We start from the raw sequence: 14,129 nt of genomic DNA on the forward strand, positions 1-14,129 counted from the left end.
CAAACAGATTACTAAACTTGGCCGTGTTTGTCGTCATAACTCTGCCATGTGACATACTTCCTCACTCTTTCAGGATTTCAAACCTTCTGTCTTAGTAGAGGTAAGTCATACGTATAAAAGATTAATACCCCAAAGGCAAAAAATTGTAACACAAGAGGCCAAATTCAAATACGTGATCACAATTCCACAATGGATTATCGTTATTAAAATAATTAACTCTTGATTTGCCTAGATGGCTTGCTTCTTAACAAATTTTATGCCTAAACAAGTTAATCTCTATCAACTAACACACTTACGAGTTCTCTTTCTACTTGAGTTCTCTAGGAACACAATTCAGCCATAAAATTATCCTAAGCAAAAATGGAAATATATTCTAAGTGAAAAATCCATGAGAAAAAATAAATAAATGTACAATACTCCCCAAAGACATTAGTAAATTATTTCCTAATAATATATCCTTTAAACCAATCTAATTTACCCCTTGCCCACTCTAAGAGCATAGAATTGTTAGGTAAATTTATTAAAAATCTAAGTGCAATTAAGTAAAATTTAAACCCAGTGGAAGATAGACCATGATGCATTAAAATAAGCTCTGAAATCAATTTGATCCAAAATATTTATTCATTTAGCAACTGCTATGGGAATATTTTTTTTTTTAAAAAATCAATGTACCTTTATTACTTTTAAGTGGATATTTTTATCTTACAGGATTTCTAAATAGAAGTCTTAGCCACTCTAATTTAATGATCAGATAGGCATGAGAAGCAAAAATCACTTGCATACTAACAGTGAAATGATGGGAGACTGAGTGTCCAGACCAGATACACAAATAGAAGCCTGACCCACACGCGGCAGCAACCTGCCCAGGGACCCACCCATCAGCGAGGCACCCAGCCCAGGAGTAGCCCAGTGGTCCAGAGCACAGGAAGTCGGACTGGCAAGAAGTCACACTGCTGTCTCTACCAACCCAGAGGGAAGCCGAACAATGACCCTGCAACAATCGGCCCCAAATAGCCAGGACTAGATTAGTAATTTTTGTCACAGCTTCCAACTTAGGACCAACCAGAGAAAGCCAAATATGCTCTCCTGCCCAACTGCACAGGAAGTCCCACTTCTAGTGAGCCCCTCTCCAGCCTCTCCGGGGCAACAGCCCCCATCCTGGAGCCTTCCCTCCCTCCACCGTGAAGCATTCCCACTCCCCTGCCTGCGCTGAATCTCCACCAAACACAAGTCACAGTGGCTGACTCCATTGCTACAGCAAGCTCTGAACAAAACAGCCTTTGTCCACTCTCATTTGGTTTGTCTTTGTTTATTTCCACAACATTAATTTCTTTTGAAAAGTTTATTTTCTTTTACTTGGGTTACACACTATCCTTAATGTCAGGTAGACATAATTTTTTTGCTTATACAATAATTTCTTCTTATATTGTGTTAAAAGAAACTGATTTGAGTCCACGTAGCATTGTCATAAATAATGATAATGCCAATGCTGACGTCATAATGGTGACTGCCACACAGCAATAACAGACCCATCTTGACTCTCTGTATGCCTAGAACTGATCAGAGCACTTTACACGTGTTGGTTCATTTACTTCTCAGAGCAGCCCAGGACAGGGGCTCTTATCAGCTTCATTTAACTCAGGAGGGACCTGGGAGGGCAAGCACATTCTCAGTCTCACCAGCTAGTAAGCGGCAGACCCAGGCTTCTAACAGCAGACTGTGTACGCATCCATGCTCTTCACCCCATGGACATGGTCCGTTCCATAAGGCTTGTCTTGGCTTGAAGTAAGAGGAGAAGCTGAGGGAAAGAGAAACTTTACAGAAGTTTCCTTAAAATGTCAGCAAATATACCTTTTTATTTTTCATTTAAAAGATAGAAATAAACAGTAACAACGAAAACCAGATACAATGTAATAGTCCCTATTAAATATATAACAACCAATCAAAATTATCTACACAATACAAAATATTGTTTAAAGGATAAAAAGAAACATCATGCCATGACTCTGTGGGACCAGCTCTCGCTGCTGCTGTCTGAGCACACGCACGCACGCCTGGGACGCGCCCCTGATCTCCCGGGTCCAGGCTTCTCCCATGAAGTGTGAGGCAAGCAGGACATCTTGTGGAAAAGCTCCATATGATTCTGATCTGTGCCTCGGGATGAGGACCTCAGGTCTAAACTTTCCAAAGGGCCAGTTGTCCTTGATCATATAAACAAAGCACAGAGTAGATTGATAAAAATTTTAAAAAACGTTTTGTCCAGGGATTTTGGAGTTATATAGGCTCAGAGTCCCCTGCTCAAATTCCCATGTCTGATAGGACTCTGGTTTGGGGGTGGCAACCACCGCTCACATGGACGATGGAAGAGGACGGAAACACTGAAAACAATAAGAACACCCCATCCTCCATCAAGTCACAATTCCTCCCCTTCCATCTCCATCCGCTTCCTTGGAGACCAGCGGGGCCAGAAGAATTTCTCCTTTATTGGATTTTCCCTGTAGCTTTGAAAGCTTTCACCATGTGGTTATCATGGAAGGGAAGAGTAATGAAAATTGTCATTAATGAAAGTAAATACTGTTCATTACCTTCAGCTGTAACTCATCTAAAAGCTAAAATGACTTCATAATTAAAGCACTAACCAAAATTAGGCATTAGAGTATAATAATTAATTTAAAACTGCACACAATAGTGCAAATCTAAGGTAATAACTAAAATGAAAAGAAATGGGGTAATGATATTAAAGCCGTAGCTATCTTTTGGATAATTCAAATAAAATAAGCAATCTCACTGTCACTTCTAAAGAAAATGAGTAGCTTTGATGCTCACGTCTGGCATTTCCCAGTGTGATTCCCTTTACCTCTTCTTACCCACCTGGAAGGTAAAGACGATAAATAACATTTACCTCTTGTGCCTCTCAGGAATATTAATATTTTAGAAGGACTTGAGATCTCCATGAGAAAGCTACATCAGGCAGCAGGCAATCATCACCACACAGGTCTAGGCGCTGGAATTTGCGAACTTCAGTTGTAACCTGTAGGTATTTCTTTACCCAGTCAGCAGACATGCATACAGGAGGTACTCAAGCAGCATCTGCTGAACTGAATATATTTCCCTCCTTCTGTATAAACACTGCCTGTTTATCAGTCTTCAAAAGTGGCTGCCCACCACTTAGAGTTACACAGATAAACTTTAAAGCCTTTTAAATCCCCAGCTCGTCAGAGTGTGTCTGGGGTTACCAGGCGGGGCAGTGAGTCCGTGGAGGAGAGGACAGCACGGAGGAGCAGAGCGGAAGTTCATCTGTCTAGAGTAGTCTGGCCTCCAGTGTCAGTGAGCATCAGAATCCCCTGGAGGGCTTGCTGAATCTGGGCTGCAGAGCCCCACCCCACAGCTTCTGATTCAGGAGGCCTGTGGAGGGGCCTGGGAATCTGCATTTCCAACAGGTTTCCAGGTAATGACTAAAATAAATCTCCAATATTCTCTTGTAACTAGGCCTGGTTACTTTAGCATGTATTATATTCTCAACAGATTGCACCCAAATTCAACATGAGCATTAGCCATAAAAATACTAATTGTGTGGCTAGCCGTACGAACGTGAGCAACTTCTCTGAGCCTACATTTCTTTATCTGAAACAAAAACATGTTCCTAGTTAATGAATGGACATATTACAGAATTTGTTTATGTTATGAATGATAAATAAAGGATCAGAATCCTTTCGGTTGCAAACAAAAAGCACTTTACGAATACTTCTACAAACAATTCACAGTCTTCACTGAGGGCAAATGGCACAGCCAGACTCAGTTTTCACATGTGTAAAATGGGGAGAATAATCTTGACAGTTCTAACACAGCCAGACTCAGTTTTCACATGTGTAAAATGGGGAGAATAATCTTGACAGTTCTAACACAGCCAGACTCAGTTTTCACATCTGTAAAATGGGGAGAATAATCTCGACAGTTCTAACCAACAGGGGCATTGTGAGGATCAGGTCAGGTGATGGTAAGAAAGAGTGCTTTGAACTGCGAGCACTGTGCCAGCTTTCTCGAGTCCCTGGTCACACTTCACTACGTGCCTCCTGACAGCTGACTACAGACAGCACGTAGCCTTTGCACAACTTTGTGCTCAACTCCCAAATGTCAGAGTTTGGTAGAACTTAGTCCTGGGCCCTCTTCTCTTCTGATTGTACTCCTATCCTAAGTGGACTTATCCAGTCAAATCTCCTTGCTAAAAACCCAAACGTGCTTCTCCAGCCCAGAACTCTTCCTGTGCTCCTGACCTGGACATCCTACAAGCTCCTTCACACTTCTGCTTAAAGATTTCAAAGGCATTTCTAACTTGATTTGTCCCAAACCAAGCTCTCGCTCTTTTCTCTGAAATCTACACCTCCTCCAGGAAATGGTGCTTCCGTCCATCCAGTTAATCGTGCCAGAAACTTAGAAGTTATCCCTGATACCTCCCTCATCCTCCTCCTCACATCTAATCAATCCTCAAGTCTACTGAATCTGTCTGCCAAATATATTTCCAATCAATTCACTTCTTTCTCGCCATTCCTATCACTGCCATCCCGATGTAGGATAACATCATCTGTCTCTAGGACTAGTGAAAGAACTTTCCCTTAGCTAGTCTCCTCATTTACCCTCTCCCCCGACACACCTGGCCTTACAGTCTCACCTCCACGCAGAAGATACTGCGATCTCTTTGAAATTTCATTGTCATCACCATTATCATCATCACCATCATCATCATCTAACATTTATACAACACTTTCTACAAGACACGCACTTTAGAAAGAACCTTATATCTATTCACTTACAGAACTACAACCTTTAAAGTATTACCATCTTGCTTTCTAGAGATGAAGAAATGAGAGCACAGAGAGATTGAGTAACTTGTCCATGGTTGCACAGCTTATAAGTGGCAGAGCCATGATTCAAACCCAGGCAGTTTGACAGAATCCATGTTGTATTCTACTTCCTCTCACATATTCCTGAATGTGTCACTCCTTGGATTAGACTCTGTAATGGCTTCCCATTGCCTTTGGAATCAAATCTGCTGTCTTTATCAGGAATTTCAGGGCTTTATAAAATCTGGCCTTGGCATTCTTCAGTAGCTTCCCCTTCATACATCTCTCCTCCACGTGCTATGAGCCAGCCATGCTGGCTTTACTCATCTATGTGCGCATGTCAAGTGCTCTTCTCCTTCAGGGTCTTTGAACATATCGTTCCTTTAGCTGGATCTTATTGCTTTGGAGAGGCTTTCTCTGACCCTACAAATCTAAATTAGGCTTTCCTCTTGTTTTGTTTATTATATTCTATCTTTTCTTTGATAGCACTCAACATAATGTCTAAGTATTTATTTGTGCAATGATTTGTTGCGTATCTGGCTTCAGGGGCCAGGACCAAGACTGCCGCATTCGCCATTGTCTAGGCAACGTCTAACAAGCCCAGCGCAGCATGAATATAATTGTCCTAACAGAAAACGATAACGATGAAAACAGAAAGCAGAAAATCAGGCTGCCAATATATTGGGAAGTAAGGAGATAGGAAAGGCAACAATGCTGAGACAAAGAGCTGGAAATGAGAAGAGACTGAAGTGACAAGAGAATCCACCCAGTTGGTTTAGACAAGAGATGATGAGGACAGAACTGATACTGACCTCAACTTTGGCAAAGGGATGAACATGAGCTGCTTCTGGACAAATGGACCACGAGGAATAGGCTGGTCCCACAGAGGAGTGTAGGGCTGACCCTACACGTTGTACTTAGATAACCTACAGAAAGAACAATATTTCCCATGGGCAGGGAAGACTGAGAGAAAGAGCTGCAAACAGCAGGGCAGGAGGGAGGGAGTCTGAAACAATATACACAGAAGAAACCCTAAACGCATCTTGTGTACTGGTCAAGGGAAGGTTGTCGCCTGCAGCCAGCGTGTCATCAGCCAACATCGCCCTCAGCCCTCCTGACCGGGCAGGTGATTCCCAAAGGACCCGTCTGAACACTGCCTTCAGCAGCAGCATGAGACCACAGCAGCCTCATCCCTGGGCGTTATCTCTGACACCCTGGTAAGACACCTCAGAGAACCTGCAAGAAATCAAAACCCTAAGGTCCAAAATTCTTCATAAATATTGGAAATAGGAATGCAGTCAACCCAAACACCAAGGAAAAAGAGGGGATGTGTTAACCATTGCTGTCGTCCTTTCTGGTTCCTTTAGAAATTCTGGGACCCTCTCCTTGATGAAGCAGTGTGGTAGCAACTGTGAAAGTCGGTCTCCACCATGTGGGACGCCACATGCGGCTTTCATGGAAATGAATCGGCACTCATTTGCAGGAATTTCCGGGGGACAAGCCTGCTGTAGACAGCAGATGCTAGGAAAGCTCTGTTTCTGCCTCTTCGACCCAAGGCACACACGCACACACCGACAGGTCATTCAGACTGGAACCAGCTTGGACTTCTGACTGGAACAACTCCCTTCCAATATTCTGGTTACACTGGAGCAGTGACAGCAGTGTCATCCCCCATAGAAATCATGCCAAAAACAGGGCCAGGGAGAAAAGAGGTTTCGATTCTGGCTCTTCTGAGACGACATCATGAAAACCCTGTCGCCCTAGAACAGTAATTAGTGTGCAAACAGTAGCAGCAGTGGCAATCAAAGAATCATTAATATCTCCTTCTGTTTACTTGGCGTATCACAGTTTTCAAAACTTACCATTTCCTGGGATTGGCTGTGAGGTGTTGTAACGCTTTAGCCTATTAGGAGGAATTGGGTTTCTCATGGGACCCTGTGCCATCCACAGAGCTGGTAACAATGACATTTTACGGAGAAGAAACGTTGGCCTACGTTGACTTGTCCAAGATCACACAATTGCCATGGGAGAAGACTAGCGCTACATTTTCTCTGGGCAACTCACTGAGCCTGACTTCTGCTTTCATATGCCGCTGTGTGGTGCCATTTTTACTGAGATGCCCTCTCTCCTGTCAGGGTCTGAGCTCCCAAGGACAGGCAATGGGTGCACTTCACTCTCTGTGCCTGGGCACAGTACATCGACTATCACACAATGGCACCGATTTTTACTAAATAAAGGAATGAATGAGCAAATGAGACATGAACAGAAGCCAGACCCTTTGATCCTGAGGCCAGATGTCTCTTCACCAGAGGACACAGCCCCTGTCGGAACCGTCTTACTTGACAAAAGCTAGAGAGCGGGAAGCCTCGCTTCATTCTCTTTGGTTTTCTCTTTTCTTTTTTTTAATAGCGCTTTGTGATTTTTGCTTATTCCTTCTCTACAATACAAAATGAAGGGTATTGTTTTTGTGGAGTAAGAGGCAATTATCGCTATTATTGCTGTTTTCTGTGCTAAAACTACTTAGTCCCTTACATCGGTGTGTGCTGCTAAAAAAAGGAGGGGGGGGTGGAATTAAACTTTGATCTACTTATTGTAAACACTTCATTATTCTGAGAACTTTACCTCTTTCAAAGCCAAATCAATTCTGAGAAAAAATGATGAACTTAAAGTTTGAAGTAATTAACCCCTTTGGTAAAATGCCCCCTCCCCACTCTCCTCAGAGGGGAGAGATGGCTGATCCCCTCCAGCCGCCCATTTCCATGGGAAAGGGTTCGGGTATTTGTACCAGTTTTACTTTCTGCTGTTACAGTTCCATGGGTTCCTTTGAAATGCCGCCTTTGCTGGACCTAGGAAGTTTGAAGGAAAAGCAGGCAGGGATGGAGGGTGGAGAGGGTGTGGGGAGGGGATTACAGCCCCCCCAACACCCCCTCGCCCCACCACCCCTCTGTGGCCCCCAGACCGGTGGCCCTGGCAAGTGAAATGGAAAGGCTTCCAGGAGCTCGTGTGTCACATTAAACTGAGTGAAAGGGTGGCTCCAACAATCCCCTGCCTGTCAATTGTGTTTGTCTCTAGTCCGTGGAATTTTCATTATTCATTACTCGCCGGGCATGGACAGCACAGTGGCACCAGCCTCTGTCTAATCCCCACCTGATAATGTATTTCTGATAAGCATGACGGAGCCCAGTGCTCCTGACAGGATTCACATTTCCAGCCAGATAAAGTGCCATTTACATGAAGCAAGCTCTGTGAATTTAGATCGCAGAGATAAGGGTGGGCGGGGACCCAGGGCTGAGTTGCACTGGGGACATCAGTTGCAGTCTTGGGGGCGTCTTCGGCTCCATCGCTCACCCAGACAGAGGGGCCATGGCCACTCAGAGTGTTGGCACGAGTAAGACTGATGGGAATCAGCTGCCTCTTGGCCCTGCCCGCCCTGACCCAGTGCCCTTCAGCGCCCTTCAGGGCCCCAACAAGTGGAGCAGCCACACAGGCACAAAGACCACAGCGGTCCTAAATCAGAGGGAAAGAGAGGCATGTCACTGTGCCTTTCCAAGGTCGGGATGCTTCCAAAGGAACCAGGAGTCCTTTAGCCCCAATTCATAGTCTTCTGTATGCACATGTTTTATTGCCCAAGAAAATATTTACAAGGCTTCCTCATCAAATATTAAAAGATCTCCCAGGGCAGGAACCTCTTGAGGCCTCTGGTTCTGTCCCTGTGTCCTCCAAGTGAAAGGGAATTTATCTGACGCATCTGTGAATCATTCAGTGTCATTTGGGAAAGAGGCAAGATTGGCTCCAAGCAAGGGGATTAAATCAATTCTGATTAGTTGAGGTTGTTTATTGCTCTTTGGGGCTGATGCCAAATCTGTTTTTCTATCTTAGATGAAGCCTGAAAAGTGAACTACCTCGGAGGGCGTGTGCAGTTGTCTGCCCACAATGGAAGCACACGGTGGTGATGCCAGTGTCATCTCCTGGGTATTTCTCAACTCTATCCCCATCTCTCAATCCAGTCAGGCCTTCATCATCTCCTGCTGAGTTCTCACTAACAACTTCCTATGGAAATCCCTTGGCGTCAGATCTTGCCTCCCGCAACCCCTGCAGCATCCAGGTGTCATAGGGGCCTGGCTGCCTCTCTAGCAGCTTCCAGCCCTGCGGGGCTCCCTACACCCACGGGCAAAGTCAGCTACTGGACCAAGGCCTCCAAAGCCCCTTAGGTGGAACCAGCTCCCACTCAGGCCTCATCTTCGAACTGGCTAATTATGAATTTTTATTTATTCATTTAGCCTTAACAATGCAGCTCCTCTTGAAATCCCCCTATTTCCACCGAGCTATTTCCACCCACACGCTGTTGTGTGTGCTGTTTCAGATATCTGGAGTCCCAATTCCCTCATGTCTCCAGGCAAACTCCTTCGGAACCTGGAAGCTACAGCTGAATTAGTGTTCTTCCTCTAAATTCCCATAACACGCTGAGCACGCTTCTGCACCGCACGGACCACAATTCAGGCCGATGTTCTCTTTAAGAATCTGCTTCCGATACTGGGACTGAATTCTGTGTACTTCTAACACCTGCAGGGCCCAGGGCAAGAGTTCAAATGGAGGTCCACATGGCAAGTCTAGGCATTTTAGTTATAAATCAAGCCAGCAAATGTTAATTAAAATATATCCTGTGCTCTGAACTTGATAAATATCCCTTCATCGTGGCACGCAAGCCCAGGTCCAGATTTAGAATCTCTGGATTCCTCAGGGTTCTTTGCTGAAATGCGGTGGTAGCAAGAGAACTGCCCTGGTTCCCGGCCCTCTCCTAATCCACCCTTCCCCTGGATCCACCTCGCTCTGAGAAGGACCTGTGTGCATGTGGGGACACCCCAAGCCACAATTCCAGGGTCTGCCCACAACCTTTGCAAACGTCCACCACTTGAGCCTAGAGGTGCACACACGGGTGGAGCCCTATGTCTAGAAAGGGTGGCCTTGAGGAAGGAACTGGGACCAGTTTTGGTAGGGAATTTGTGATGTCAGTACCCAGAGAACTTCATAAAGGGAGACCCCATGATCCAGGCACCACACCCCTTGGATCTATATATTCCTCCCTTCAAAGGTAGAGGACAAGCAGAGGCGGCACAGTGGGCAGCACTGTTGTAAATCCCAGCCCACTGCTAGCGTCCAAGAGGAGCTCAATAACTGTTGGATGAACGAACCAATGCAAGAGTGAACAAGTCATGATTTACAAGCACATACGGAGTTGCACCTTGCTGCATACCAACGGGTAATACAAAGATTCACTGCACCCTTTGAGGACGAGGAGAACGAGGCTCTGAGTTCGGAAAAGAATGTGCATTTTAACTTTATTACAAAATTTACCTGTTCAGTTTAGTCATAGAGTTAACTATTTTACTTAGTGAGCTCATTTTTGCATTAGAGTGACACAAAATCACATAATGGAAAGAGCCTGCATTCTAAAGTCGTGTGTAATCTTTACGGGTCTTAGTTTCCCTATCTATTTGGTAGGAAGATTAATAATATTATATAGTGAAAATAAAAGTAGAACGTCTAGCACTGGGCCTGGTACTCCAACGTTCCTTGAGTTTCCATAAAATGAAGCATGGAAAAAGCGACAGGAGACATACGGCTCAGGAACATGGCAAACTCAGGTATCACAGACTTACATCCTTCTTCTTCAGACACAGAGAATGTCAGATACAATATAAGATACAACACAGTATGACAAAAATAATTAAATTTAAACTTGATTTCAAAGGAGAAAATGATTTCCTACTGACAGGAAAACAGAACAAGAGAGGACTCAAACTAGAGCACTCCAGTGAGCTAAGGAACTGTGGGAGGTTATTCAACCTGGTTACGGACGCTGGGGCTGGAAGGCAAGGGTTAAACATCCACACAGAAATGGATATGGCCAAGAGTCCACACAAAATCGGAAACTGGAACTCAGTCCTGTGTAAAGATACTACTCTCAAAGGCTCGTCAATCTTATAGGAGGAAAAAAAAAGAATCGAAACACTCTAGCTATCAGCCCCGAGAAGCAGAGAACCTGTCTAGACTGCCCTGGCCTCCGAGTAAAAGTAACTGAACACCAGATCCTTAAAAACCTATGTCACATGAAGTAGTATCTGAAACCACATGGTGCTAAAATTCTCACATAAACTCTGTCTAGAACTTTGAAATGCCTGAGGCTTCCACAAAACAAACACAAAATATACACTTCAGGGAGAGCCACAGCCCGGGGCACGTGAGTGGCATTCCCACAGGAAGCAGAGAAACAAGTCAATCAACAATACCCATTGAAATGAGCGTGCCGCCATTGAGGAAACATGGCAGCGGCTGTGAGTCAGTGGAGAAACAAAAGGGACAACCGCACACCAAGACCAGAGGCGAAAGACAACACAGTTTTATGTTTAAAGTAACTAAAACAAAAGAAGAAATAGAAAGAATGGGAGGCTATTTTAAAAAGAATATAGACAGCTTGTTTAAAAAAAACAGCTCAGTGTTTACTAAATGCTAGCACTGTGGTAAGCATTTTATATGTATTATCTCATCTAATCCTTCTAATATTTACAATAATTCTTTGAGGTAGATGCTATTATTATTCCATTTTTAGAGGTGAGGAAACTGGGACACAAAGAGATTAAATATTGCTCAAGATCAGACAACTCTTACACAATGAACTCAGAATTTGAACTCAGGCTCTCTTGCTCCACATTCCTTCAATCACTGCTGGCAGCAATGGAATTTCAGAAAATGAAAATGATAGTCATTAAAATTAAAACTCAATGGCTAAACAGAAGATTAGATATAGTTGAAGAAAATGGAAAATACATTTAAGGAATTCATACAGACTACATCAAGGAGAGATGTAGACATAAAAAATATAAATAAAGGGTGGAAGATATGAAAGACATAAAAAATAAAATGACAATATCCAACGTATTACCAACAGGAATTTCAGAAGTAAGGCATGAGACTTTAGACTCATGAAGGACATTTATTACTAGGTAGAAAATATAAAAAGAAATCTAAACATCACTATGTTGTAATGAAACTAAATTATACCAAAGACACAGAGTTTATCTTAAAAGTGACGAGAGAAAAATATTCATATTACCTTAAAAAGAACAAAAATTTGACAAACAGCAGATTTTTTATTAGCAAAAACAGAAGCCAGATAAGCATCAAATAATATAGCCAAATTAGTAGGATAATTTAAAAAGAAAGCAAAATTGTCAACCTAGAGTTTATACTCAAATAAGCTGTAAACATGAGAGAAGCCTGAGTAAAGTCCCCGTCGCCCAGGCCAAGGATGACTCTGTGAAACTGACCAGCTTATTCTAAACTTCATGTGGAACCTCAAGAGACACACACTATACTGAAAAAGAAGAACAAAGTTGGAGGACTCATACTTCCTTATTTCAAAATTTACTACAAAGTAGCAAGAATAAAGAGAGTATAGTACTGGCAGAAGGATAGATATAAAGACAAATGAAATAGACTTCAGAGTACAGAAATAAACCCATATGTCTCTGGTCAACTGATCTTTGACAAGGGTGCCAAGACCATTACATGGGGAAAGAAGAGTCTTTTCAACAAATTGTACTGGGACAACTGGATAGCTACATACAAAAGAATGAAGGTGGAGCCCCACTTCATGCCATATACAAAAATTAACTCCAAATGGATCATAGACCTAAATGTAAGAGCTAAAACTAAAAAACTCTTAGAAGAAAATATAATGGTACATTTTCATGACTTTGAATTTGGCAAAGAACTTTTAGATATGACACCAAAAGTATGAGCAACAAAATAAAACAAAAATAGCTAAACTGAACTTCATCAAATTTAAAATTTTTTTGTGCTTCAAAGGACATCATCGAGCAAGTGAAAAGAAAACCTACAGAATGTGAGAAATTATTCACAAATCGTCTATCTGCTAATAGGCCTATATCTGAAATATTAAAAAAACACAACTCAATAATCAAATGACAACCCAATTAAAAAATGGGCACAGGATTTTAATAGACTTTTCTCCAAAGAAGATATACAACTGGCCAAGAGCACAGGAGAAGATGCTAAACATCATTAATCAACAGAGAAATGTAAGACAAAACCACAATGACACAGCACTTCACAATTACTAGGACTGCTGCAGTCAAAATATAGTAAGTGTTGGTGAGTATATGGAGCAATTGGAGCACACATGCACTGCTAGTGGGAATGTAAACTCATGCAGCTGCCTTGGAAAGCAGGCTGGCAGTTCTTTAAAAATTTAAATACACAGTTACCATATGACCCAGAAGTTCCACTCTTAGGTATAAAGAAACTAAAAATGAAAACATATTTCAACATAAAAACTTGTGCATGAGTGTTCACAGCTGCATTATCCCTAATGGCCAAAAGGTGGAAACAATCTGAATGTCCATCAACAGAAGAATATCAGAACAAAATTATAAATTCACACCATGGAATATTATTTAGCTATAAAATGGAATAAAGCACTGATAAATGCTCCAAGAAGCCAGTCATAAAGGACTACATATCCTACGATATAGCCTATACAACATAAAATCATATTAAATTATTTTTGACTCTATAGATTTCCCTGTTCTGGATTTGAATATGAATGGTATGATTTAATTCATATTCAAACCCAGAAGAGGAAAATCTATAGGAACAGAATAAAGATTAGTGGTTACTTAGGGCTCCGGGCAGTGGCGGTAGCGAGATGGAGGGCAGAAGGTACAAGGTTTCTGTCATAGGTAATGAAAACTTTCTAAAATTAACTGGGCTAATGGTTGCACATATTTACACATGGGCTAAAAAACCCACTGAATTGTACAATTCAAAAGGATGAATTGTATGATATGTGAATTATATCTCAATAAAACTGTTAAAAAAAGAAAAAAATGAATTTGTTTGTTTCTGACTGTTACTAAAGGTCATACTTCAAAAAAAATGGAATTGAACTCAGAATGAAAAACAGAATGTAGGAAGCAATAGTCAAACAAGAAATTTGTAAACACACTGATATCTATAAATAAGGAATGACCATAACAAAAAGAATGAAAAGAATTGAAATAGGGGCCGGCCCCATGGCCAAGAGGTTAAGTTTGCGCGCTCCGCTTTGGTGGCCCAGGGTTTCACCAGTTCAGATCCTGGGCGCGGACATCACACCGCTCATCCGGCCACACTGAGGTGTCGTCCCACATACCACAACCAGAGGCACTCACAACTAGAATATACAACTATGTACGGGGGGGCTTTGGGGAGAAGAAGAAAGTAAAA

At 42.5% G+C, this 14,129-nt stretch overlaps 1 protein-coding gene across 12 annotated transcripts in view; it reads right to left on the minus strand.

Moving 5' to 3' along the window:
- Positions 1 to 14,129, minus strand: part of OPCML (opioid binding protein/cell adhesion molecule like) — a 1,020,600-nt gene that overhangs the window by 321,833 nt on the left and 684,638 nt on the right. The window lies entirely within an intron of this gene.

This window comes from Equus caballus, chromosome 7 (assembly GCF_041296265.1).
Source record: "Equus caballus isolate H_3958 breed thoroughbred chromosome 7, TB-T2T, whole genome shotgun sequence".
Taxonomy (NCBI): domain Eukaryota; kingdom Metazoa; phylum Chordata; class Mammalia; order Perissodactyla; family Equidae; genus Equus; species Equus caballus.